The sequence below is a fragment of the Anoplophora glabripennis genome, unplaced genomic scaffold (assembly GCF_000390285.2).
Source record: "Anoplophora glabripennis isolate ALB-LARVAE unplaced genomic scaffold, Agla_2.0 scaffold256, whole genome shotgun sequence".
In the NCBI taxonomy this organism is placed as follows: Eukaryota; Metazoa; Arthropoda; class Insecta; order Coleoptera; family Cerambycidae; genus Anoplophora; species Anoplophora glabripennis.
The window spans coordinates 621,340-648,972 of record NW_019416358.1 but is presented as its reverse complement, the minus strand read 5'-3'; the positions used below and the strand labels follow the sequence as shown (position 1 = coordinate 648,972).

The 27,633-nt window shown below is 30.5% G+C and overlaps 1 protein-coding gene across 1 annotated transcript in view; it reads left to right on the top strand.

Annotated features, from left to right (window-relative positions):
* The first annotated feature begins 21,886 nt into the window (after positions 1–21,886).
* LOC108907976 overlaps positions 21,887–27,633 on the top strand; it is a 73,692-nt gene continuing 67,945 nt past the window's right edge. Inside the window, exon 1 of the mRNA XM_018711861.2 lies at positions 21,887–22,028. The gene's annotated coding sequence lies outside the window, so the exon portion shown is untranslated. The remainder of the gene's footprint in view (positions 22,029–27,633) is intronic.

Genomic DNA, 27,633 nt, shown 5'->3' with positions numbered 1-27,633 from the left:
CTATTCACTGATTTAAATATCTTCAACTCAGAGAATGATGGCGATGACCCATTTTTTACATTTATCTGATGACCACTTTGTTTAGAACCTTCCATATACAAATAAGTTCAATAATCTGACATATAATAGGCGGACTGTATAAAATAGTTGTTTATTCTAAATCCACTAGTTTGTCAAGAATTTTAGAAAAAGATTAATTTGGAAATTGAAATTGTTTAGGTTTTAGGTAATAACTTTGTTAATCTAGGATTACAACTGATGGGAACAGATTAAATACGAGAAGAAATAGGACTGTTAATACAGGATGTTCGGAAACTATGAGCGAAAAATTTAACGGGTTATCCTACTCGTAAATATGTTACAAGTTACTACAGCATTTATTATTTAGTTGCGGAAAAAGTTACTAAATGAAGAAATCTTGATCTAGCCAACACTGCTGATAATAAGAAACTTATCGAAATTGTAGAGGAACTTGGTTTTAGGGCTGTAGCTTTACAATTTATTAAAAACTATTTGGTAAATAGAGAACACTTTGTTAAAATTGATGCAGAAATCAGCGAGTCTAAAAACAATAGAACCACAAGGTTAAGAGTATGGACTCAATACTTTTATCTCTATAATTATTAATAGTTTACTTCCCCCAATACTAAGGGAAACTTATGCTTTTTCTCAGCCGACACAGTTAAAGTCTTGATAAAAAGCACATGGCAAAAGATTCAAAGTGTTTTTTAAAAAGGATCTGAAAAAAAATAAAACATAGTTTGATGAAATGTCACTTTTAATGAATTTTGAAGTAATAGTATATTTAAACAACAAGGTTTGAAAACGACTCTTTGCACGCGAGCGAGATATATTGGTGGACCGAGTGTGCAAAGAGGTTTTCAAACGAGTTTTTTACGATACTTTTTTTTACGACTGCAAACAGAGACCACAAAAATCAAATGTTAATTTAAATCATTTTTATTACTAAAATTGCCAACGCATTAACAAAATAAGTTAAATACAACTTTTAATTTAATTCGTTTTTATTAAGAAAATTGCTAACGTATTAACAAAAGAAACTAATATTTAATATTTATGGTAACATTTGAACATTCCTTCAAGGTTACGCTGGGAAAAGCAGTATTATTGTGCACCTTGTTTTCGGTAATAGAGAATATTTTTGGTGTCGTGTTTTTAGTGCAGTTTTTCAGCGTGCGGTCGTTGTTTTCTTGTTGTATTCCAGTAGACGATCGTTGTTCTGGTTCTGTGGCAGCAGAAGACACTGAAGACTCTATCTTTTTCGAAACTTCCATTTTATTTCTCAAACAGTCATCAACGTAGCCTTCGGCAACTGTACTGGATTTCCACCCTCCATGGCGTTTGAGGGCAAGCAGATTTGAGCCAGAATTGACTAAAATTGTGGCCGATGAACGCCGAAAACAATGTCCCGTGTAACTTTCTGGATTCTCTAGCATCAAAAACTTGGCGATTTCCCTAGCCATGTTTCCAATTTTGTTGATGCCAACGTTTTGGCTTGAACATTTTCCGTTTTGATAGTTTAAAAAAAACCTGCCTGTCTTCAGATTAGGAGGACGAAGAGCACAGTACTTTTTTAAGATAGTGTAAAGGTTTCCTGTAATTGTAAAACACCTTGGTACCTTTGTTTTTGTATTCTTCAGTTTAATCAGCATAGCACTGCCGAAATCTTTGGTGTCTTCTATTTTGAGATAACATAATTCCTCCCTTCGACATGCCCCAGATAGTCCAACTGCCACCACCGCCTTGATAAGTAAATATTTGTCGTCTGATGCTTTCGTCAAAAACCGGCAAAAATCATCTTCTGTGAGGATTTGGGACTTCTTTGGGACGTAGTTTTCGGATTTTCGTTTGATTAGCGCTTGCAACTTTTTATAGCTTCCAAGATCTATGTTGTGATTGGCACTTAACGTTGACTTGAGCATCGAAAAAATCGTCCACAACGTCGAAGATTTATATTTCTTAGATAGTTCTTCAAAATACACCATTACTGCGTTTTCTGAGAAAGTTTGGACATTTTTGGCTAGTCGCCAGTCCATAAATCGGCTTAACTCAGCTTCATACCTGCTTCTGGATTTTGTGGGCAGCAGTTCCGAACATATTTCGCTTGCTTTCTGTAAAATCTCTTCAGAATCACACATTTTCACACCCAAACTTCGGGAATTCAACAATTTTTGAAGTATCTAATCAACAAAATAAAGGAGCCGTGACGGTTGCTATGAAACTCAGCCAACTTGAAACATTGCATAATTTGGGTGACAACATCAAACAAAAATCACAATCTGGAGACGCGTGTGCAAAGATGACATAACCGTGTGCAAAATGTTTAGCACAAGGCGTGTGCAAAATACCGTTTTCAGAGCGTGTTTTTCGTGCGCAAAACCCCCTTTTGCAAGGCAGTCGTATAAAAAATATTTAAATAAAGTGGTAAGGTCTATATTTTTTATTTTTAAATGTTTAAAAATTTTTTTAGTTGAATTATATATTCAATGGCAATTTACAGCTGTCACACAGGGTGTTCTACAAGCTCCTTGACAAACTTTGACAGATGGTAGCTTGTTTAATAATACGCCGAACACTGATTGAAGAGTTGCCAATGACAGCATCTATTATATCTTCTTCATTTTATACATTCACTTCAGTAGAACGAATAACCTTTATTGACGAAATGATGCTCTAAAGCCTGTATGGGCAGATTGATGTCTATTTGGATATCTTCGTTGGTATTCTCGGGCTACTTTTCTGGTGTTCCCATTGGAATATCCATATACAAAGACTCTTCAGTTGTAAATAAATGAATTTTTTATGTGGCACTACAGCGCTAAGTTTCAAATGAATACACAAAACGACACAAATAATAATTATTGTTGTAGCAACCGTTATTTATCAGGCTACTTTGATTGAAATATGAAATTATATATATTAAAAGGCTTGCAACTTTTAAACAAAAACGTATCGGACCTATGTTTATATAAGAGACAATGTTTGAAATTAACCCAGCTACCATCTGTCAAAATTCGTCAAAGAATTTGTAGAACACCCTGTATAAAGCTTATAGTATTATGGAAAGTTGGTTGTAAGTTACACATTGTATTTATTATACATTTTTATACCCACAGTAATTAATAGAAAATGTAAATTTCAGTTGATTCCTTGGGAAATAAATTATCACTACTTATCATTATTATTAGGTATTTGAATTTGTGCGGAAATGAGTTTTTCTTGAAAATTATTGATCTTAACTTGGAAAAACAGTTAAGTTGTTTATTATTTTCATAAACCGCAAACAAGAATGCTTTAAATACTTTCTTTGTCAATGCTTTAAATAATTTCATTGTCAATAAGAGCGATTTGAGGCTTTTATTGTTTTAGAATTTTAACAATTTTTTCTCTAATAGGCATAATCTATTATCAAGAAAGAGTTTACCAAATTAAAAATGATTAACTTAAAAAAATAACTTCTAGATAGCCTGTATGCTAAGTTTTTCTGGGTGTTAATTTTTCATCGGTTGGTCTAAAAATTATTAATTACTCTAATTTTAATGCTTATAATAAGTGGCTGACAAAAGTAACAAAATTATAGACCTGCCAATAATAAAATTATAATTGGGAATTGGTAAATTCAATATCGGTTATTAATAATTAATTCCGCTTGATTTCACTTTCAAATGTGGATAATATGACATATGGCATTCTAATATGGCAAAAAAACAACTACAAAAAAAAATGGTAGCATTCCAACGCACTTTATTTTGGTAGTTGCAACTGCAAATTATTAAGACGGTACTTTCTGTGTCGAAAATAAATCCCGTTGGCCTTGCATCCATCAAGCAGCAGACGTTTCAAATTGGTAAATTATTAAAATGTTTGGCAGCACTTCAACGTACTCTAATTTGCAGTTTTTCAGTTTTTGTTTTGATAAAAGCCACACCGTCTGGCTGCTCATAAAGTTGAATGGACCTGACTTAATATCTTTATTTGCAATTATCTATAAGATATACATGAAGTATACTGTATTATATATTCTGTGAAGTATATATAGAGGAGTGGATTGAAAACTGATACAAATATTTGTCAAATGTCATTTATATGTAATTTTGTTTAAAAATAATTTGAATGTTCTTTAAAGCTTGCTCAAGCTTTAATGGCAGTTTGTTCGTTACAGATTAATAAAAACTAGATTCTATAAATATGTCCGAAAATGTTTCGGGATTTGTAACGCTTTAGGACAATCAGAAATAAAACAAATTTCAAACAATCTTAATCTCTCATACTGAATCGTACCGAGTTTTAGGTTTAATACATGATGGTATAATCCGTTAAATTTTGGGGAGGAGTGCTTGTTGCATCTGTAATTTGAGAACTGTCACAATGGGCGTTTTCGCTGCATTATAGGTCAATATACAGGGCGATTCAAAAAACCGCTGACAGACATCTAGGGTAGATAATACATAAAAAATGAAGACGAAAAGTTTTAATAAACATAGGGTCGCAAATGCCTCCTTAACGAGATACAGGGCGTCAAAGTTTCTATAAAATTAAACATTGTCTGCAATAATTCCAAAATGCCTGAACATTTCTATTTCAAATTTGCTATGCGTAGTTAGCACCTTAAGACCAATGTTTGATGTACTGCTCAAAATTTTATGAGCAGCAGTGTCGTAGAGACGGGGTCAACGTGACCCTTTTTTAAAAATATTTTCTACGCCACTGCTAATTTTGTCAAACGGGCACTATTTTCGTGTAAAGTGTTCAATTGTCTATCGAATTGGTCTCTTGCAAAATTTGGATTAAAGCAACCATTTTTAAGAGAAACACCTTTGTAGAAAATTTGTAAATCCAATTTTATTTTCGTTCATTTTAGTTTCGCATAGTAGGTTTGTGCTATTGAAAATAAAATTAAACATCGCCCGTCACTAATGTCAATGTGTACAAGTGAGTTAAGTAAACTGGATTATATGCTTCTTTTTGTCATTTTTACGCTTTAATTTTACGGAAACTTTGACGCCCTGTATCTCGTTAAGGGGGTATTTGCGACCCTATGTTTATTAAGACTTTTCGTCTTAATTTTTCATGTATTACTTACCCTAGAAGTCTGTCAGCGGTTTTTTGAATCGCCCTGTATTATTACAGTATACTAAAATTTTGATGTAGGTTGTAAATTTTTTATCATTGATTCTTTTTCTGTCGCAAGCAACTATCAATATTTAAACATCGTTAGTAAAAAAATCATCAGCGGATTAATCTACATACAATTTTAAAAAATCGGTGTGAGTGGAAGCAATAAAGGTTTAGAGCAAGGGTCGGCAAGTAATTTTAGGTGGGGTCCGGATACTTTTGAAAATTTTTAACGAGGTCCAGAAAAATTTCTTATTTTTTATTTTAATTTGGACTCAAGTTTAATCTGCTTACTAACCATTAAGAACTCAAAACACACAATTGTAAAATACTAGAAAAAATGATAAGATTTACACTTAAACGTAAAAAACATTTTTTAAATAATTTATTTGAGCAATTTATACTTTAAACAATTTTTTAGCGGTCCAGTATTTTACCTTCCGCGGTCCGGACCTGGACCGCGGTCCGCCAGTTGCCGACCCTTGGTTTAGAGTGAATCCTTTGAGTGACATTTTCACTCAATATTGGGCATTTTGATCATTTTACTGATTTGTGATTATATTTAAACTAAAACTGAGTACTTTCCCAGCCTTTTTCATATTCAGATGGGTTGTCTTTGTCTGTTCTCATCGTCCCATTAGGTTATCTCGTAACTGTGGCGTGGTGGATGGCAGTATGGCGTATGGTGTGCTTTGGAGTTGGACAAGTATCGGTTTATCTGGTTATTCTAGTGAAAATTGTATTTAAATGCAGTGATTTAATTACAATATAGTATCGATTAATATTTGGTTAAATAAACGGATAGTTCTATTCTTTTCTCTAATTACGTATTTGTAATGTATGTACAATATAGACTGTCAATTTATTTATCCGATCAGTGAACCAATCGAGACCTAAATTATTGTCTCTAAAACAAATCTGTGTTGAAACCACCATGACTGCTTGGTAGTTTATGACAATGATATTTAAATTAAAATTTCAAGAAAATAGAAAGTGGTGCAAAACCACGGCAAACGTGGAAGCATTTATTAAGTAAATTGTACACATTCTCATACTAATAGAGTGAAAATTTCATTCAATCGGGTGTGGACAGAAATTGACACATTATTAAGTAAAATTGAATGAAATTTGAGTGAAATTTTTTTACAGTGTATAATTTATTTCATAATAAATAATAAATTAAAGAGTTCTGTATTTTTTAAAAAGATGTACACTATAAGAAGAGCCTGTGTACATTTTTTTTTTCAATTTTATTAATTGTTATGTCCAATTATTTTATATAGTAGGTACTTAAGACCTATAATTAATTTTATCCAATTACATATTTCGACAGTCCTTAGTTGTTATAAATAAACCCACTTATTAAAATATTGCTCACAAAACTATAAATAGCGCTTTTTTAACAGGAAATGACATAATGCTGTTGGCTGTGCAATAAAATGTCCATTACCTATGTAAATCAGAAATCATCGTAAACTATTTTGTCTCTGTTATGTTTACGATCAACTAGAAATGGTTCCGTGACTGTGTAGAAATAACCAGACACAAAATGTTCTATTTGGATTTTGGATCGGAAATATCAACGTGCTAATTCTTTATTGACTGTTAGTCTGTCTTCCAAACTGATGCTGAAATTAAAATAAAGCAGACCCGGAAAAATAAAGTAGATATTTGTACTCATATATGTCAAATTTATTTTATTCTCGGGATATTTAAAAAATCATGAATGGTTTTTATTCTGAAATTGTGAAGAATTACAAGCAAATGATTAGAAACGAAATAAAATATGACTTCCTTGAATGTTGGTAAAAAATGTGAAAAGCGAAAAGGTATATTTTTGGTTTCCAGCTGTATATACAGTTTGTTTACTTCATATTGACATAATAAATTATTTTCATTTCTTATTCCGTAGGCGTTCGCTATGTAAGTGAAGGCCAGTACATTTATTATAGGAAAAGGAAATAAAATTTTAATAATATCATTTAACAAATCTCCAAATATTTAACGCAGCAACAACTTTATTACCAAGAAAAATAACGTATGAAATTTTAAATAAGACTGATCTAAATGTTCGTACTGTATTTATAGTGTCTAACTCATTAAATTATAAATACGTGATCCAGTTACACTTTTTATCTGTGAGGTAATCTAAATATATTCAAATAAGTAACGTGTTTAAACCCATGGAAAATAATCTTCTCGTCCGAAATAAAGTAATCTGTATTCGTGGTTAGTTCGTATGAGTTCATAGGGGAATACCTAACAAATAACATAAATTTTAATTTCAATTCTGAAAAAATTGCTGACAAATCTCAATGCAGGAGATAATTCTTCTTCCAGTGTTGTCATTGTTTACGGTTTTGAGATAAGGACAGAATATTTTGATATTATATGGTACTGTAACACGAAGAATTTGTCGGAATTGCCAATGTGCTAAAATTAACAAACCCTAATTAAAAAAGTGACATAATATATAAGTGAAAAATTTTAAATTTCATTAATCAATTTGATTCTATTAAAAGCTTGAAGTGTGCTTCAAATCCATGTGTCATTTAAAAAATAATTACCAGTGACTTACTGCACATTAATGAACAAAATTTGTACAGTTTTGAAAAACATCGAAATGGTTTCTAGAAATGTGAATTGCTAGTTTTGTGTACCTCTTAAAGTATAAATAAAAAACCTGACTTGAAACATAACTTCTTTTTTGGAAAATTATAATACTAGTTGAAATAAATTGAAACAGTTTTGGAAAATTTAAAACGTGTTTTCGAAATTTTAAATAAGTATACAAGTAGAAATATAAAATAGGACATTTTTCTCTTTTAGGTACGTCCGTGGATTGATTTTGCAAGAAGACAAATGCACCAAAAAGTCAAAGATACCTAAAAAAACATTATTGATAAAAGTTTTTGCTTGTTTACAAAATACTAATTATTACGACGAACTTCAATTTTGTTGTACATGGGGGATTAAAAATACAAAAATATTAGTTTGCGTAAGGGTAAACGTACCTTATTTTGCAAGATTCGAAAAATTGCACTCCTGATAAAAATTTTTGCTTGAAAAATGAATAAGAATCACGTTATAAAAAAATTATTTATTTTTTATACAGGGAACAAAGTAAAAAACTAAAATACGTCTAATTCAAGCGTAATTTTTAAATAATACGAACAAAATTACAACAACAATTAAGCAAAAAAAAGTAAACAAAACTATTATGATGAAGATATCAAATTTCAAAAACACTTAAGGAATTTCTTCCTGGGATATTGATAGTTATTTACACCATAAAGGAGGTAAGTATTATTTACTAGTCGAGGAGGATTTTGCGCCCGAGCGGAGCGAGGGCTGGCAATAGAGACCGAGACTGGTAAATTATACTTAACTGCTGCGTGGCGTACCTATAACATTTTATCTGCTCCCACAGTTCTTTATGGTTCACAAAATAAAGATTATGTTTTATTTCTTGACATTTCTTAATCAATGCAATTTGACATTATTCGAAATCTTGCAAAGTCGCCTTGCTTGTTTGGATTTTATCATTTCTAAGGTAAAAACAAAGCTAAATAAAAATTACAATTTTGCTGGTTTTGAATTATTACTTCTAAATGAGTGATTTTCAAATAGAAAGTGCAGCAAATGCTACTTGCGAATTTTTATTGCCCGAAAAGTCGCAAGTGCGCTACAGACGAGTATATGGAAATTGCAAAGAATGGTGCCAGAACAAAATACTAGTGTTTCTGAAGTCACTGCAAACTTACTTTGGACAACGTCAATTTCAAAAATTTCGATGACATTAGTGTAGTTACAATTCCAGATTGTAAAAATGGTATGTCACGTACGTTTACAATTACTTCTCGTCTGTGTTCTGTTTCTCACCTAAAAATTTTCAAGAAACATATCAAGATTATATTAGAAATTAAAAATGAAATTTCAGGTATTTTTATGCGCTATGAAGCAGGTAGATATTACAACCAATCAGTCGGCAAGAATACCCTTTCTATGATTCCTAATAAGTTTTTGAAACTAGAACATCCTGAAACATATACAGGCCATTCATTTCGAAGAACATCGGCAACGTTACTGGCTAATACAGGAGTTAATGTATTAGCAATCAAGAGACATGGTGGGTGGAAATCAGCCACAATTGCAGAAAGTTATGTTGCTGACAGTTTAAGTAACAAAAATGAAATAGCCAACAAGATTATTTACAATGACACTTCAACTCCAGGATTTAGTAGTACGTCGCATCATGTTGTTTTAATAGGTCAGATAGTATTGAGAAAAATGTCATAATTAGTAAACGCGAGGGGAATAATTATCCAGATTTTATAAATGTAACTAAATTTAATATCTGACAGTTACTATAAATATTCATTCATAATTAATAAAATGTAATGTTCATTAAATATTTCTATTTATTTGTTCATAAAATATAAATGCATATTTATCTCGAAATCGTTTTTTTTCCTAGGGAGGTAAGTTACCCCACTTACCTCCCGTTGTCCATGGCAACTTCCAGTTCTACGGTAAAATCCACTTTCCTCCTTAAAAGCAATGTATTAATAGTCTATATACTATAGTCGGAGCAGATAAACATTTATTTTAGACGGCCCCATAGAAACATATCGGCCATGGTTAAGTCAGGGCCTTGGTCGCTACAAAATTGGACAATTTCTACCAATTTATGGCCAAGCCATTCTGTTACCTCACGAGCACAATGTGCTAGACAACTATCTTGTTGAAAATACATTTTTTGAAGAAAATTTAATGGTAAATTTTCAAGTTCATCGCTAAAAAATGTATCAAGCGTTTCGAACTATATGGGCCTCTAATGCCATGGACAGATATCGCGCACCACACTTCACGTTTGTAAAATATTCTCTTCTTGTCATTATTCTAAATTCAGGGTTCTCTGGAGACCGCTACCTGATGTACTGGGATGCTACAATTCCATTAGTAGAAAATGTACACTCATCAGAAAACATAATAAACTTATAAAAATAAACATTTCCATTTAAAATTTTTTGCTCCTATCCACAAACAAAAATCTAATCTTTTCGGTTCATCTCCCTCTTCCAATGTTGGATTAAAGTGTGGTTTGGACGAAAATATTTTATTTGTTTTTAAATCTTCTGAATATGACTTTTTTCACCTGTTTAGCACGATTTCTAAGGGACATCTCAGGAGTTTCTCTAACAGAGTGAAGAACTAAAACTGTGGCAGCATTGTTAGGGTCATATTTCTTCAAAAATAATGATATTAATAATGATAACGCGACTCTTGTTTATTTTTCAAATAAAATTTTTTATCAAGAATGCCTTTTTTCGTATATTGCAAAATATGGTATGTTTACTTTTACGCAAAATAACATTTTTGTGTTTTTGTGTTTTTGATCCATCCTGTACAACAAAATTGAAGGTCGTCATGGTGATTCGTATTTTCTAAACAAGGAAAAACTTTTATCAAGAATGCCTTTTTTCGTATCTTTCAATTTTTGGTCCATTTGTCCTCTTGAAACTCTATCCACGGACATACTATACAGCTATACGATTTGAAATAATATGAAAGGTAGAAACTTTTTCCCTCCTTGAAGAGATTTTCGCTACTTTTTCGAAAAAATTCATGAAGTATTTTTGGAACACTGAAACACTGTTAGTTTTACATACCTTCTGAAGCGTATACGTGATATCTATCTTGGTATCCATTACCAAACCTCACGCATTTATTAAAAATTAATGTGGCGTTCCTAAAAATAAAAAATTATTCAACGCACAGAATATTTAGCATATTTACCGCGAATCACATTTGTCACTTCTATTATTAGACCAGCGAATAACCGGCTAAGATATGAAATTTTCATTAAAGTTTACAGCCGTCCTATAACAATTCCGCCCGAACTATTAAACCTAATATCTATGCCATCCATGTGCCCCATATAAAACCAATTACAAAGCACTATAACCAACTAACGTCGTATTCCCAATAATCCTCCATTGTGCTAAGTGATGAATGGCAACGATAAATATCGTACAACTTCTAATGTTACCATTGACGTTATCGTATCAATTTTGCTCCGCAACAATTTATATGGATAAAAATAAACTGGGAAATATGTCTGCAAGCATGCCTTGCCGAGACCTTCCTTACAATATACGGGTTTATTTAAATAATCTGTTCTTAGGCTGGTATACGGTAGCCTGGCGAAAGGTTGGAAATATATTTGGATATTTTCAGAAGTAGAACTGAGTTCAAAATAGACCTTGAATAATATTTATAATATTTATATTATTGGATTGGAAACCTAATATTTTAGGTCAATGATGAGTGAGGTTAACTGATAAAAGAAGGTGTGGGTGGATCAAAGTTTTCCAAAGTGTAGTAATATTATCTTTCAGTCTACAGGGTGATTCATTAATAATGGGAAAGTCGAAAGCTGAAGATACTACACGTGAAATGCTGACCATTGGCGCAAACATGCCTTATCCGAAAGTTGATAGTTTCGGAAATACAGGGTGTTGAAAGTTAAAATTTTAAATCGTTTTTTTGCGATTATTCTGAAAATATGTAGGTTAGGAACTTGAAAATTTGTGAAACTATATTTTTTTAGGCGACGAATAAGATGCGTGTTGTAATTTCAGCATTGCTCATAGAGGGCGCCACTTACGACCAATTTTACCGAAAATTTAGTTAATAACTTTTTACCCTGTATATTTAACATGAAACTTGATTCAAAACCTGAAAGAGCTATCATTTTTCCATTAATTATGTACTCTTGTTTCATTTCGGTATCTCGATCCGTTTTCGAGAAAAATCGATTTAACGAACACTATATTTTGATAATATGAGAAATTAAAAGCGAAACAAACCAAGCGTTTCTTCGTGTTATTACAATAATTAACAATAAAACAAATAAAATACGTAATTATGATTTAAAGTAATTGTTCGAAGAATCCACCGTTGACACTGATACACTTTGTACGTTTTCTGAGAGATCTTCGGGTTTGAAACAATATATTGGGATTGCATCTGACTTCGTTGGCAGCGATTTGTATTCTTTGCCACAACTCTTCACACGAGCCAATAGATTCTTTGTAAACTATATCTTTCATTCGAGACCAAATAGAAAAATCAAGAAGATTGAAATCCGGACTTCTGGATGGCCAAGCAAAAATGCTTAGATGGCCAATCCAGCGATTTGGAAAAACTGCATCTAATTATGCCCGCACTGGCCAAGAAAAATGCGGTGGAGTTCCGTCGTGCATGAACCACATGTCTCTTCTTAAATAAAGTGGAACTTCTTCAAGGCGTGGAAGCATTTTTACTTGGCCACACAGAAGTCCTGACTTCAATCCTCTTCATTTTTCTATTTGGAAGAATCTATTGGTTCGTGTGAAGAGTTATGGCAAAGAATACAAATCGCTGCCAACGTAGTCAAGCGCAATCCCAATATGTTGTTTCAAACTCGAATATCTCTCAAAAAACGTTGTGTAACATGTGTAAATATCAACGGTGGATTCTTTGAACACTGACTTTAAATCATTATTACGAATTTCATTTGTTTTATTGTTAATTGTTGTAATAACACGAAGAAACACTTGGTTTATTTCGCTTCTAATTCCTCGTATTATCAAAATATAGTGTTCGTTAAATCGATTTTTCACGAAAACGGATCGAGATACCGAAACGAAACAAGAATACATAATTATTGGAAAAATGATTGCTCTTTCAGGTTATGAATCAAGTTTCATGTTAGACATACAGGGTAAAAAGTTATTAACTAAATTTTCGGTAAAATTGGTCGTAAGTGGCGCCCTCTATTGGCAATGCTTAAAATAACAACACGCATCTTATTCGTCGCCTAAAAAAATATAGTTTTACAAATTTTCAAGTTCCTAACCTACATATTTTCAGAATAATACGATTTAAAATTTTAACTTTCAACACCCTGTATTTCCGAAACTATCAACTTTCGGATAAAGCATGTTTGCGCCAATGGTCACCATTTCACGTGTAGTAACTTCAGTTTTCGACTCTCCCATTGATAATGAATCACTCTGTATAATATCAACATTCAAGCCACAAGTTTTTCCAGTGTTGGCTTAAAGTCTATCTACTTTTAAATCTGAATAGTTATTTATAAATTGTCTATTGTTCCATTGTTATTATTACTTGCGAGCTAAAGTTACAAATAACTTATCTGATTCCTTTGCCTAATTTTTACGATATTACATCTATCTATAGATATTTAATAATAGTATCCTTATACTACGTACAGAAGTATAAAATTCTAAAGACCTTTACCAACTGACGTCGAACTAAAACTTATATTATGCACAAAACATCAGTTTACAATTGAAAATATCTGTTATCATTAAAGGTGTTCATGTAAAAAACTTTTAATGTAATATCCTCACCCAGAATTATGTTTGACGGTGGATTTATAAAAATTTACAAATTGAACAAATAAAACTGCACAAATTCTGTGAAAATTCGACATTTCCGTTGTGATTACTTTTGCATTCTGAATTTTCAGATAATATTGTACGAAAACTTGACAAATATGCGCCTGGCCCTATTTTAGGAAAATTGTGTAATGCTTTCTAAGTGGGTGAATATTAATGCAACCTTTTTATTTAGTGCATTTTTGAATACATTCCAAAATCACAACCAATAATTAAAATTGAACTTCCAATTTATTGCTGTTATTGTAAGAAGGTTTATTTTTAGATACCTACTCCGATTCTTAGTATTATATGAAATATAAAATCTGCAAGAATTTCTATTGATTTTATATTTACTATACTTTAATGAATTTCAGAGAAATTTTAACTGCCTTACCACATTTTAAATTACATCTCTACTGAAATTATAATGTACAGTCCCTACAATATTTGTTGAGATAGATTCTAAAAAAGAATAATCCAAATTAAAAATAAACTAGAACACAATTATAAACACGCCTTTGTAACTGTAAAACGCAGTATGCACTGCAAGCTGCTACGGTGAACGCCACGCCGCCAATGTGTCGGATGTCAAATGCGATTAATTCCAAGAAAGTGACGCAGAGGTCTTCTTGGAATTCTATCTCAACAAATTTCGTACGGACTGTACTTTGTGCACCTGCTTAGATCAGATATATAGATATTAGCCAGGTGAATATATAAATAATGTGATCATACTTTAAGTCACATTAAGAGGTAAAGGTTATGAGATAAAAAAATTACCTAATAATAAAATTAAACAAAACGGAGACGGAGAAGTCGTCTTTTCTTAAAAGAAGTCAATGTCGTTGATTTGGAGGTAACAGATTGGCCGTAATTCCAAAAAATATCATTGTATAGAATATCTCGAACGATATTAAGTACATTCCATAGGCCCTCAAAAAGCGTTGAATGTGCCGAAGTTGAGCAAATTACTTTAAATAATAACAAAAGAATAACTAAAACAAAAAAAATTATAATATAACTTTATCTAAAAAACAAACGTTTCTGGACCATGTTCAATAGAATTTTCTTACTTACTTTTGAAAATAAAATTGCCTGCAGAATCATACATGCCTTGTAAATCTAAAACTACATATATTAAAAACAATATTGGGAATATAATACAATATGAATCTGCCTATCCTATAATCACCGATCAAGATTTAGTTTATGTTTTTGCATTGATGCAAAATCATGTGACGTTTAAATGGAAGCCACACACGAAGGGGATTTGTGAATCCCACCTTCTTGATCTGTAAGAGAACAGCGACTTTAGCTTCCTCGTGAGAGATTATGTGCTCGTATTCTTTTATTTTTGTTAAGTGACAGAAACTTGAACGATTAGAAAAGGCAGTCAGTTAATGGTAAAATCGAATTGTGACTGAAATGCTCCCTATATATCAAGCTTATTAAGAATGCTGAAACTGTTGCAGCGGAGGAATAAATCTTTTGTTTTTATCCCGTCTCTCACAAGAACATCTGCAAGAACGGAAATAGAACTTTACTGGTAGCATAATCTTATACAAATTTACATGATAGTAAAACAGAAAAGACAATACAGATTTTCATATTAAGGTAAAACTAGACGTTCAAATCCATCATTTGCATGAATCTAAAATTATTATCTATTCATGTATCTTGAATTAATAACACCGGGAAACTGCTTCAGTTTTTTTATTTACTCCTCTCTAAACAAGAAAATACAGTTATATTTTCTTTAGCGTTTTGTTTAAGTATTTTATAAGTCGATGCATATTGCTTAGTTATGCAGCTCATTCAAGGCGAGTTTCCTTTTATAAAACCAATATTTACGATATTAATTACAGAATTCAAGCTATAAATAAATCATTAACGCATAGGTTATAGTTAGAATATGTAATTTATACGAAAGGAAATTTTTAAAATTTTTGTATATCATAAATAGAAGAGTATATCGTATGAACAATAAAATGTAAGTATTAAGTAATGCACAAGACAAGAAGTATTTCATTTATTTTTAAACATAATTTGCTTTTCGAAGAATATAAGATATTTTACCATTTTGATACAAAGTAGATGTAATATCCACAGAAATTATGTTTAGTTTTATATAGCATTAACCTTGAGGTTTTTTATTTACTTTTTATTTCATTTCTAGGTAGAATTAGATAAGTGTATGTTCTGGAAATTTCTCTTAGGCTAGTTTATTTAAATCTAAATTAAAACAAACCATGTACGAAATGAATCTTCAACTTTCTGTTATCTTAATGGCACCCCTTAACTGTATCCGGTATGTGATTCCGCCACAACGTTGTTTTCTTAACAGATAATCTCTAAAGATAGATAATAATTTAAAATGCAAAGCATTGCCTTGATGATTCATTGGATATAATTTTTTTCGTCAACGTTGAGGTAGGTAAATATTGTATTGTACATGCTTTAATTCTGTTAGGCAACTATAATTCAAATAGACTGTGGTCGTAGGTGCCTAATGGTAGAATGTTGTGCCTTATGTAAATGAGAATAAGAGAAACTGAAACACCTGCCGAATAAAAGTGAAGGCGAAAAATATTTTTGAGTAGGTTATTGATATACGATGGTAGAAAATGTTTATTTTTCATAAGAAATTTAGGATTCTGAAATGAAAAATAAGTGGGAAAATATTTCGTTATGAAATACATAGATAGTATTTCTTATATTAAATATTATAGAGTTTTTTTTATACTTAAATCCAATTTTCACACTTTTGAAACCGGGTAGTCGAAACATCAGCGTATATTTAAAGAACGAATATCTTTACACGTATTTTAACATTAGTTCGACCTACCTAATTGGTATTTGCTGCCGGCTACCCGGTTTCGACATATATGAAAAGACATGTAACAGTTAAGTAGATGGCGGTGATCAGGTATATAGACCGATCAAAATAACTCATTTAGAGGGAAAAAAAAAGAAAATTGTTACCTGGACTTTTATAAGTGGAAATGGTAAAGGGGCTTATAATAAACGAAAAAAAAAAATGCGTGAGCAGGGGCGGCGGAGGGTTGATTTGGGGGGTTAAAAAGTTATGAAAAATTGTATCATTGGAATTTCTGGCGAAAGTTGACGTCATACAAAAAAGTATCTAGTACAAAAGTTGTAGATCATGCAAAAATCTACAACTTTTAGATGTCATTTTTTAACATAACCTCAAAATTTCCGAGAAAATGCGAAAAACAGGTTTTTTTCTGATTTTTCGTTTTTTATTTCTCATTTCCGTAAAAATAATTTAATTTTGACGAAACTTGGTGAAAGTATACCTTTCTCTGTCTTAAATAAATTCAAATTTTTTTAGATAAAAAAAATCAAGAAGTTTCTGATATTCATTTTTTTCGGTCTGAAACACTTTTTTTTCAAAGAAAAATTCTACTTAAAAAAATCATCGTAGAGAATTATGCTGGTAATAATTTTTTCGTTTTGACATACTTTTTGGTGAAATAAAAAAATTTGTAATCACAGTTCAAAAACATGTTCAAAAATGCAAAAAACACAAAATGACTTGCAGCAATGAATTTTTCAGTAATTGTTGATAATTTGTTTAAATTTAAAAAAAAATCAAAAACTGATTACACCATTCAATTGTAAGAAAAAAATACAAAAAAACTGACTCATTGTTTGACTCAAAACTATTTTTATACAGTATTGCTATAAATATAAGTCGAATAGTGAATAAATAAATAAATAATATTTTTTTTTCGTAGGATCGATTAGTGTACTTATGTTTTCTAAAGTTTGATGAATTCAAAGATATACTTACAGTGTGCCCAAGATAAGGATGGGATAGCATTAGGATCTAGGAAACGGTAAGAGGCTCAGATTAGAAAAAAGTTGTGTTTTTGTATACCTAACAATATGCTGTTTAGAAAGTTTAAAAATTCCGGGTACTTCTGAAATTCTGAATTAGAGGATATTACTGATGTAATCGCTTAAAAAGTTTTTAGCTTGTTTTAGCTATAGTTTAAAATTTTTCCTGAGTACGGCTCTGAACGCTTTCAAAATATCTATTGGATGAAGTCACAACAGTATAAAAGTCAATACCGCAAAAAAAATCCAACATTTTTTTACTACTGTTAGCAACAGGTAGTAATTAGTAATAATAAAATATTTCATAAATTCGTATTTTTAACTTTAACTTTTTAAATTATGGATTAAAAAAAATTATTGGACATTTTGTGCTGTATTGACTTTTATTCTCTCCTCTCTCTCTCTCTCTCTCTCTCTCTCCTCCATAGATTCACGTATTTTGGAAGCGTTCAGAGCCGTACTCAGGAAAAATTTTTAATGATAGCTAAAAACCTTTTTAAGCGATTACAATAATAGTAATATCATCTAATACAGAATTAAAAATGACTAGATTTTGTCATAAAAATAGCAGCGATATATTTAAAAAAATTAATCTGATGATGGCCCGTCGAAGACGAAACGTCGGATTGTAAAAATGTTGACGCTATTGGATAGAGCGAAAAAGTGGCAATGTAAATATGCAATTTATTTAAAATTCCTTTTCAAATAAAGCCAGAAAAAAAAATAAAATGACTGCGAAATTTCGGGTTTTCGGATTTCGCGTCAACAGTAGACTTTGCAGTTAATACTTTGTATTGCTGAAATCTCAAATCACCCTGAGATAATTTATCATTTATGCATTTGTAATTCGACTTAGATGTTTATAGCAATACTGTACAAAAATAAAGTTTTGGGTCAAACAATGAGACACAGTTTTTTTTTCCGTAGAATTGAATCAGTTTTTGAATGTTTTTTAATTTAAACAAATTATCAACAATAACTGAAAAATTCATTGTTGCAAGTCATTTTTTATTTTTTTTTGCATTTTTGAGCATGTTTTTGAAATGTTACTATAGATTTTTTTATTTCACCAAAGAGTATGTCAAAACGAAAAAAAAATGATTACCGGCAGATCTCTGTACGATGATTTTTTTAAGTAGAATTTTTCTTTGAAAAAAAAATTTTTCAGGCCGAAAAAAATGAATATCTCAGAAATTTCTTGATTTTTTTATCTAAATATATTTGAGGTTTTTTAAGACAGAGAAAGGTATACTTTCACCAAGTTTCATCAAAATTAAATTATTTTTGGAGAAATGAGAAATGAAAGTCGAAAAATCAGAAAAAAATCTTTTTATCGCATTTTTCTCGGAAATTTTGAGGTTATGTTAAAAAATGACTTCTACAAAAGTTGTAGATTTTTGCATGATATATAACTTTTGTATTAGATACTTTTTTGTTTGACGTCAACTTTCGCTAAAAATCCCAATGATATAATTTTTCATAACCTTTCAACCCCCCAAATCAACCCTCCGCCGCCCCTACTCACGCATTTATTTTTTTAGGTTTATTATAAGCCCCTTTACCATTTCCACTTATAAAAGTCCAGGTAACAATATTTTTTTTCTCCAAGTGTAATTTGGTTGGACTAATACTACTTTTAAAATCTTTCAAATTTTCAGTGAATTAATAAAACTCATGTAGATAGAATTTAAGAAAAAAGCAAATCTAAATTATGTTGACAGTTAAGAAACTTCAAATCTAATAACGTTGAATGCTTACAAGTATTAAAAGATATGTTGCAGATTTCTTAGTGAAAAGGAAATTTGTTAGTCTTAAAATGGATAAGAGAAAGTTCATGGTTCATTATAGGAAATGATTTATTTATTCCCCATGGCTAATGTTATGCGATTGGCCGGTTTTAGTAGGTTAAGAACAGAAATTGAGAAGAAATGAAAATAAAAAATATTTTCCCAGTTATTCATTGCGAATACTTTAATTACAGTTTTTCTTTTTCACCCTCAAAATTTTAATGAAAACGAAGCACGAAAAAACACACAAAAGCCATGTTGTGACGTCATATCACTCTGTAGAGTCTAGCCCACATCCTTGGTTTGGTCCCACATACACCATTGAAAGCAGACAAACACAAATGAATTTAAACTATCAAATCTTAAAAAAAAAACATTATCATTAACAAATTTTGAAAATTTTTGAGAGATTAGTTTTTAGTTAACTGTAAGAATGAAATTAGCGTCGATATATAATTGTTCAAAAGAAGAAAAATAAGTATAATATTCGCACATAAGATAAAGTTAACTATTCGCATAAATATTTATGATATGCCTCAAAAAACATTTATGATTTATTATTATCAATTTATGATGGAACATGAGGTATGTAAATGTAGTTATTTACTATCATATTTTAAATAAGAAAGCAATACATGTAACTGGTCTCATTTTTTTGCAGTAATCTATAGCACGGTGATTTTATCTTGCAGTTCAGTTTTATTAAATCCACAGATTCCATATTTGCAACAAACGGAAAGAGAACATTTTTAAATCTATTTGCAGACATATCTTTTTAAAAAATATATACTTTCAGAGTTTTAATTGAACTGCTTTGTTCATTGTGTGATTTTTATTTAGGCAAACGGATTTCTGTGATTAATGTTTAATACTTTTTTCACTTACGGAAAAATATCAATAAATAGGGAAGAAATTAAAATTATACAACAAATAAATTACTTGAAACAATAGCTAACAGGGCATTCAGGAGTCGGGTCTAGCGAATCGAGTGGTGTGACGTCACATACTTCGCGAACGGCATGTACCATTTCAAATATTTTCCGAATTAGAAATTATTTGTCAGATCTAATATTAAATTAATTTAATATTAAAGCTATCGACCTGATTTCAACATATATTTAGAAAGTTAAATGCTCATCAAAATTGTAGAAACAAGTTATAAGTTAAATATTACTGAAATAGCCCATTTATAAAAATGATGATTTATTAACTTGCAGCCCGCCGAAATGCGTAAAAAAACTAGTGAAGAAATAAAATATTTTGAGATAATTAGTAGTGTAGTTACAGCCCGATTGAAAATTCAGTACAAATAATTTAGGGGCACATATTTGAGGTCAAAATAAGACTCTTTTTTTCTTATAAGTTTTTTAATTTGTTCGATTTTTTAAGAATAATTTCCAAATATATTTGAATATTGGCATAAAACTTGGTGTACGGGAGTGTTTTTTAGGGTGCTAAATTGAAATATATCATTGCTTTTGGCGCTGCTTGTAGAGGGCGCCACCTATAAGGGTTCCTTTAAATTAAATTGGCCCTATCTTTTTGCTACCCTGTACATTGACGTTTTGTATTAGTGCATTTATTGTCTTATCAATTTTAAGCAAAAAAGATATACTTGGTCGAAATCTATCAGACCAACCGTTCCCGAGAGAAATTTTATTATTTTTTTTCACCATCTAATTAGTAATGCAATGATCTTGAATTTTAGCTCTTTATATATATTTTTTTTTATACAACTAACCGTTTTCGAGAAAATCAATGCTGACTAATGACAATACTACCGTTTGGTAATAAAAAACTGTAACATCCTGTATATCGAAAATTAAGCATTTGTGGACCCACGTTTATAGTCTTATTTGACCTCAAAAATACGCCCCTAAATTATTTGTACTGAATTTTGAATCAGCCTCTATAGTAATGAACCTTTTGTCTACAAATTATTAAATAAATGTTTTAATAAATACCAAAATGCTAATAAAAAGTTTAGAAATTTTTATATTGCTGACTGATTTTCCAAAATTCATGTCATTATGTTTAAGGTCAGTAAACTACATAATTTTTTCAAAATGCAAATCATCAGGTTAGTCAGTTAAATACAAAAACTGTTTTAAATTAATTGTTTGACAAATTGTCCAATACAGATTTTGAAATTGTGCCAAAATCCTATGAAAATATATTTCTGCATTGAGATAGACAAAACAGTATTCTACAGGAAAACTGTATTTTTAGATAACGCTCTTGAACTAGTCAACAATTTTTCAGAACACAAATTATTTTTCTAAAATTATCATTTTACAGCCTTCAACTGTGTTACCTCGTTACGGGTAGGTGCGTATGTAAATTGAATATCTCAAAGTGTAGTACATATTTATTGATATATCAATTCAATTCCTTGTTTATTGATTTTCGCAAATAACAGTTCTATTTTCCTTCACTTGCAGTTTGTTTTCTCAAAGCCATAAGGTTTTTCTTAAATTTCCAATTCGCCAAACATCCGATGCAGATTCTACTTTATCAGTTGAGCGCAATTACTCAGATCTCCTAATCTGCACCGGAATCTGGACTGTCGAAGGGATCGGCTAACTCTCACCGGCTGTCCTGCGATAGCAGGAATATTGCGGTCGACTTGGAAGACTTGCAGTCTGGCGGACGCTCATAAAAAGTGGCGATTCAGTTACGGATCAAGATCGGTCGCGTTCAGCAGTAGCGTACGGAGCTAGTGACTGTCGTAAGAATTTTCAGTGAGGCCGGTATCTCGGTGCATTGTGTCCTGAAAGTTTCAGCAAACGAGAAGGTAAATAAAGTTTGTTCTTGTGAATCCTGAAATGCATGGGCGTTAAGATATTTTACGGAATTTTTGTTTTTAATGTTTTTCAAAAAGTCAACCAGAAATGAAAATATTATCTAATACCAGTTAATCCATTATTTTTTTCTTTTTTCTTTCATATATCTTCCGGGAATTTTAAAATGCTTAGTTTCTTCACAAAATAAGTTGTGTTTTTTCTGTATGAATTAAGTGGAAATTTTGAAGTTCTGTAATGTGTCCAAAAGAAATTTTGTTTAAATGTTCTTTTTATCGGTCATAATATTGAATTCACTTTTAGAAATCGTGAAATTAAACAATAGTTGTTTTTTTCTTGTTAGATCATAAACATTGTAATACATATTACAATATTTTACGATATTTTTATTTTACAACTTTTTCTAAATTTTGATGATAAAAACCAGTACCTACATATGCTCTATTTACTGTTATAGTTTTATTTGAATTAAGTAAAGACAGACGACATAATTTTTGGGTTCTGCAGTATCAAACAATCATTTTTATTAACAATAACAGTACATTTATACAGGGTATCTATTAATCCGATTGTCATAGGTAAAGATTAACACAAAAAATTAAAATTAACTATGACAAACTTCAATCCTTACTTATTGGCAATTTTTTTTTTAATATCTTCTAAATCAGTGCTAAATGTAGCACTTGGCTATTGATAATTCATATTTATGCAGAATATTATAATAGTCTCGATAATAGTACAATTCTGTTCTTCTTACCTTTTCTTTCTTTACTTCCTATACGGATCTCTTACTTAAATAGCCATCTTCTGTATTTCAGAAACATTCAATTACATCTGACGTTTCAAGGCAAATATCACAGCTCTCTTTGATGTGTTCTTCTTGGCAAACATTTTTAAGAGCAGTATTTTTTCAATTATAATCAAGTTTTCACGTTTTAAAATTGTTACATGCATTTTCCAAGAGTAACAAAAATCGATATTTTCTTTAACGAGATAGTTATGAAAAAATTTATTCTATACAACCTATTTTTTTGTGGCTCCGCATAAATATAAATTATCAACTAAAAATGCCAACAGAAAAATTCTTGAGTTTATTATTATACCTACTAAGAGAAATTACTATACTCGTACAAAATATTGTTAGTTTCGACCTAAAACAGTTAACACTTAAAAATTTATTATTTCCTCCACAATAATTAATAACTAAAAAACTTGTCCATTACATGCTGTTTAAATTTAACAAAATAATAATAATTAGAAATAAAAAAATGCTATATTTCTTCTTGCAATGTATATTATCATACTAAAATTAGTCAATTATTATGTCTGCGTATTGGATATTTCCAAAACAAGAAACGTCCTTTAAGAATAGTATAACCGGTGTAACAGGAACTCATGCGCATATATTTTCAGAACATCAGCGAAAACTTCTACAGACATCTTTCTCTGTTGTTTTCGCGTTAATATCATTAAAAGTTGTTCGTAAAAGTGGGCCACGTGTAGTTGTAAATATAAGTAATGTTTCGAGCCATACTAAATGTGGAACTGTTCTCCTGACATACACGTATAATATTTTTAATGAAATACGAATCCGTTAATTGCTTACGAATTAATAGCTTTAATCGCAAAGCCCTTTCATTGTCTTATCTTTTTATATGTGTTTTGCAAATTATTTTTTATAGATAAGTTAATGATTTTAGGCAAATAGAGCATGAAAATAAAAGATCCTAAATTAGGAAAATGTGTAGATATATCTGATACCTAGTAACCTATAGCAATACTAAATCCTTGTTACAAAAATAAAGTTTTTTTAATTTTGAATTTATACACATTGTAAATGTACAGTGTACACATTTGTGGTCTGTATTTTTTAGAAAAACTAGGAAAAATGGGTGAACTTTTTTACTCTGAGTTTCTTTTTTATAGAAAAGTGTAGTTTTGAAGTCAGAAAACATATCTCACATACAACCACCAGAAACATACAGCGTTTTGAGATGTAGACATAATATATTGAACAAAAAATGCCAATATCTCAATGAAGATACATGTTTTAGAAAAAAAGTTTCAAATAAAAGTTGTTCAAAATTAAATTTCCTACAAAATTGGTCCTATCTAAATTTTGATTTTCTAAATAGTTTTCCCGCATATTTTTTAAATGAAGTACAGATGTGCAAATTAATGTTTTGAAACCAAAATACATAGGTATAATGGTCAATTCATTTTTAAGTAACAAAAGTGAATCAGAGAAAAGAAAATTATGAATTAATTATGCGCTTTTTAATATTTTTCAGAAAAATCAGTTTTCTTTGGTATTTGTTACTTTCAATATTAAAAAATAAAAATTTGTAATGTAATTAAATTGAATATTTAAATTTGATGACAGACAATAGGAAAGAAATTTTGTATCAATAAATTTTTTTTATTTATTCATAATTAAAAAACTTTTTTTATTTATTATTTTGACAATTTTTTATTTCCATATCTATGCTTCTTATGTAAAACTGCTTCATCGCTGTCGCAAAAAAATTTCAAAGAAAACAGATTTTTCTGGAAAATATTAAAATGCACATAATCAATTCGTAAGGTACAACCTCGAAAACCTATAAAATGATACGTTTCATGCTCATAAATATTTAAACCTAGGAAAATTATATAAAATTTTTCAAGAATTTCCTCCAATTTTCTTTTCTCTAATTCACTTTTGTTATTTAAAAATGAATAGATCATTATTTTGGCTCCAAAACATTAATTTTCACATAATTTATACTTCGTTTAATTTATTCGCAAAACCTATTGGAAAAAGCGAAATTTTTCGTAGGAGCAATTTTGTAGAAATTTAATTCTGAACAACTTTTATTTGCAACTTTTTACCGAAAACATGCATCTTCATTGAGATATTGGCACGAAGACGGCCCAGTAGGATTATCTCAAAAAGTACGCCGAAGTTAATAAAAATTTGTGTACAGGGGTTTATCAAAAATATCTATTAAATGAAAATAGTGTCAACTTTCTTGCACTTCCGTTATACCGGAAGCCATCACACAGTTATTTCAAATGGAACACTATGTATATTTATGCATTTTTAAATTCTACGGTAAATTCTAGACATATTTCATATAAGGTACTATAGGCCAAAATGTAACAGTTTTCAAGTTATTATCAATTTTTAAAAAAATATTGAGGAATGCAAGCGACTTTTGAAAACTGAATAACTCCGACATTTAGCTTTATTTATTAAGGAAATTTGGCATAGATAATTTAAAAATACTGGAATTCAACCGGTTTGTCAAATTTGCAAAAATTCATAGTGTTTAAAAACGTGTGGCCAATTGTGACGTTAAAGTTGAATTTACTCTAAAATTTCAAATGGTTCACCCTGTATTGTATGTTACATTAATGGATGCAGCATTAAATTTACTTTAAAACTATACTGTAGTTCCTTATACCCAAAGTCAACAATTCCTGGGTAAATTGGAAATTATTAATTTCAACACAGAAAAATCTACGGCGGATTTGATGAATAAACGGTGTTTGATTAATGAACTGTAATTTTTATTATCGTTATACCTTCATCAAAAACAATAATTCAGCACATTAAATTAAAAAGAGACGATGTTTTAAATAAAGTCACCATACTCGTAGATTTTTAAAGAAAATCCTACTGGGCCTTATTCGTGATACACCCTGTATATATGTCTATATCTCAAAACGCCGTATGTTACTGGTGATTGCGTGTGTGACATATATTCTCTGACATCAAAATCTACACTTTTTTACAAAAAAAATCTCAGAGTAAAAGCTTCGCTTAATTTGTCTTTTTATGTCTAACTTTCTTGGATTAAAATGCGTGTATTTAAACATAACACATATTGACAAAATAAATGTTAAATGTTGAAATAAATAGTTCTGATCATATTCAGGACAATTTTTAAAGTTGCATGAATTGTATAATTTCAGAAATATATGAAAAAAAACTATTTTACATATTTCTTTGTACCTTTTGACCTACAATCGAATATACTTTTTGGTGCATTTGAACGTTTTCTTTCACTTTCAGTACATTGCCTAAATAATCAGTTAAATTAACAATAACTCAATAATTTAATATTTGAAACTTGTCTACTCAAGAAACTAATTTAGTTCTGTCACATAAATCCTTTTATCTTTCTTTTTATGCTAGTGTGATGATAATTTGTAGTGTGATATTCAAGTATCTCAAATTAACGCATACTAAACAAACAAGTAGATACGTCTGGCATTTGAGTTTACCAATGTTGTTTATTCACAGTCGTCTCTCGTAATACTGTAATTTTTATTCATTACATAGATATTTTGAATAACGGTTATCAAATTTATTGGTAGTTACAAGTTAAAATATTGGAAACATGTCCCCGCTAATTGTTTAAGAATTCTTTAGTTAATAGTTTAATTGAATCTGCATTTCTTCCTCATTCCAGCACGCACACCAGAATAAACTTATTTCACGCTCCATCGGTTTCGCAGATTTATCTGGCTTTAGGTACGCCCTTCCTCAAACACGATTTAAATAACTTTTGAAAACCCAAAAAACGGAACACGTAAAAGTTTATTCACCATTAATTTCCATCACTATTAGAGTAGAACACCTGGGCAGGGCTACGGAAACCCTATTTTAAGGCGACAGTAATGGCTGGGGACAGCTTCAATGTTGCGGTAAATATTTTCTTTCACTGAACCGTTACTAGTTCCGTTTTTGTTTCTAAACGCATTATTTTGTTAGCTACTCTTACGGAACATTATGGGACAACATCCTATATATGTCCACGGTCGTTGTGCTCGTGATAGATATGTGCCAAGCTTCAACGGTTCCACACACATCAATAGATTATAAAAAAATATATTATAGAAATTTTTTGCGCTGCCTATATGTGATCGCTCCACATTGCTTGTGGCAGAAGTAAAAGAATACGTGATACAAATGATACTATCTTCACTTAAGATGGATTATGCGAGCCAGTTCTTTTTTGTAAAGAGAGCACTAACCTTATTGCTATGTGAATTTATCACTGGCAGATTCGTTGCTACCTAAATGATACGCGTAAAAAATATACCGGTTTCAGCGGTGAAAAATTGCTGAATAACCAGATATGGTTCAAATAGAATTGTATTTGCAAGCAGGTAGTTGAGTAACAGATTAAAATGGGGAACATACTAGATATACAGGGTGTTAATGAATAGGTGTTACAAACGGATATGGTATGTAAAAAATCCAAAAATAAGTGCAGTTTACTTAATAAACATATGTCCTAAAGCGGCTCATTTTCGAGATACAGGGCGTTGAAATTTAAAAATAATAAACTATTTTTTCCTGTAGCTCCGGTATTAGTTAATATTTCTTTATCAAACTCAACAGACAGATTTACTAGCTTAAAGGATGCATAAATATGGCAGAAACCATTTATTGGCTTCTTCTAGTGGCGTGCGATAGGTGTCGTTTCACCTTTTATCCCCCCTAAATTGTGCGGCACTGTACAAATATTAGTTTTTCGTATGTTTTTGAATTTGCTAGTATTTTTTACGTAAATAATGTATACTTGTTAGACTTCCATAAAATGAGTA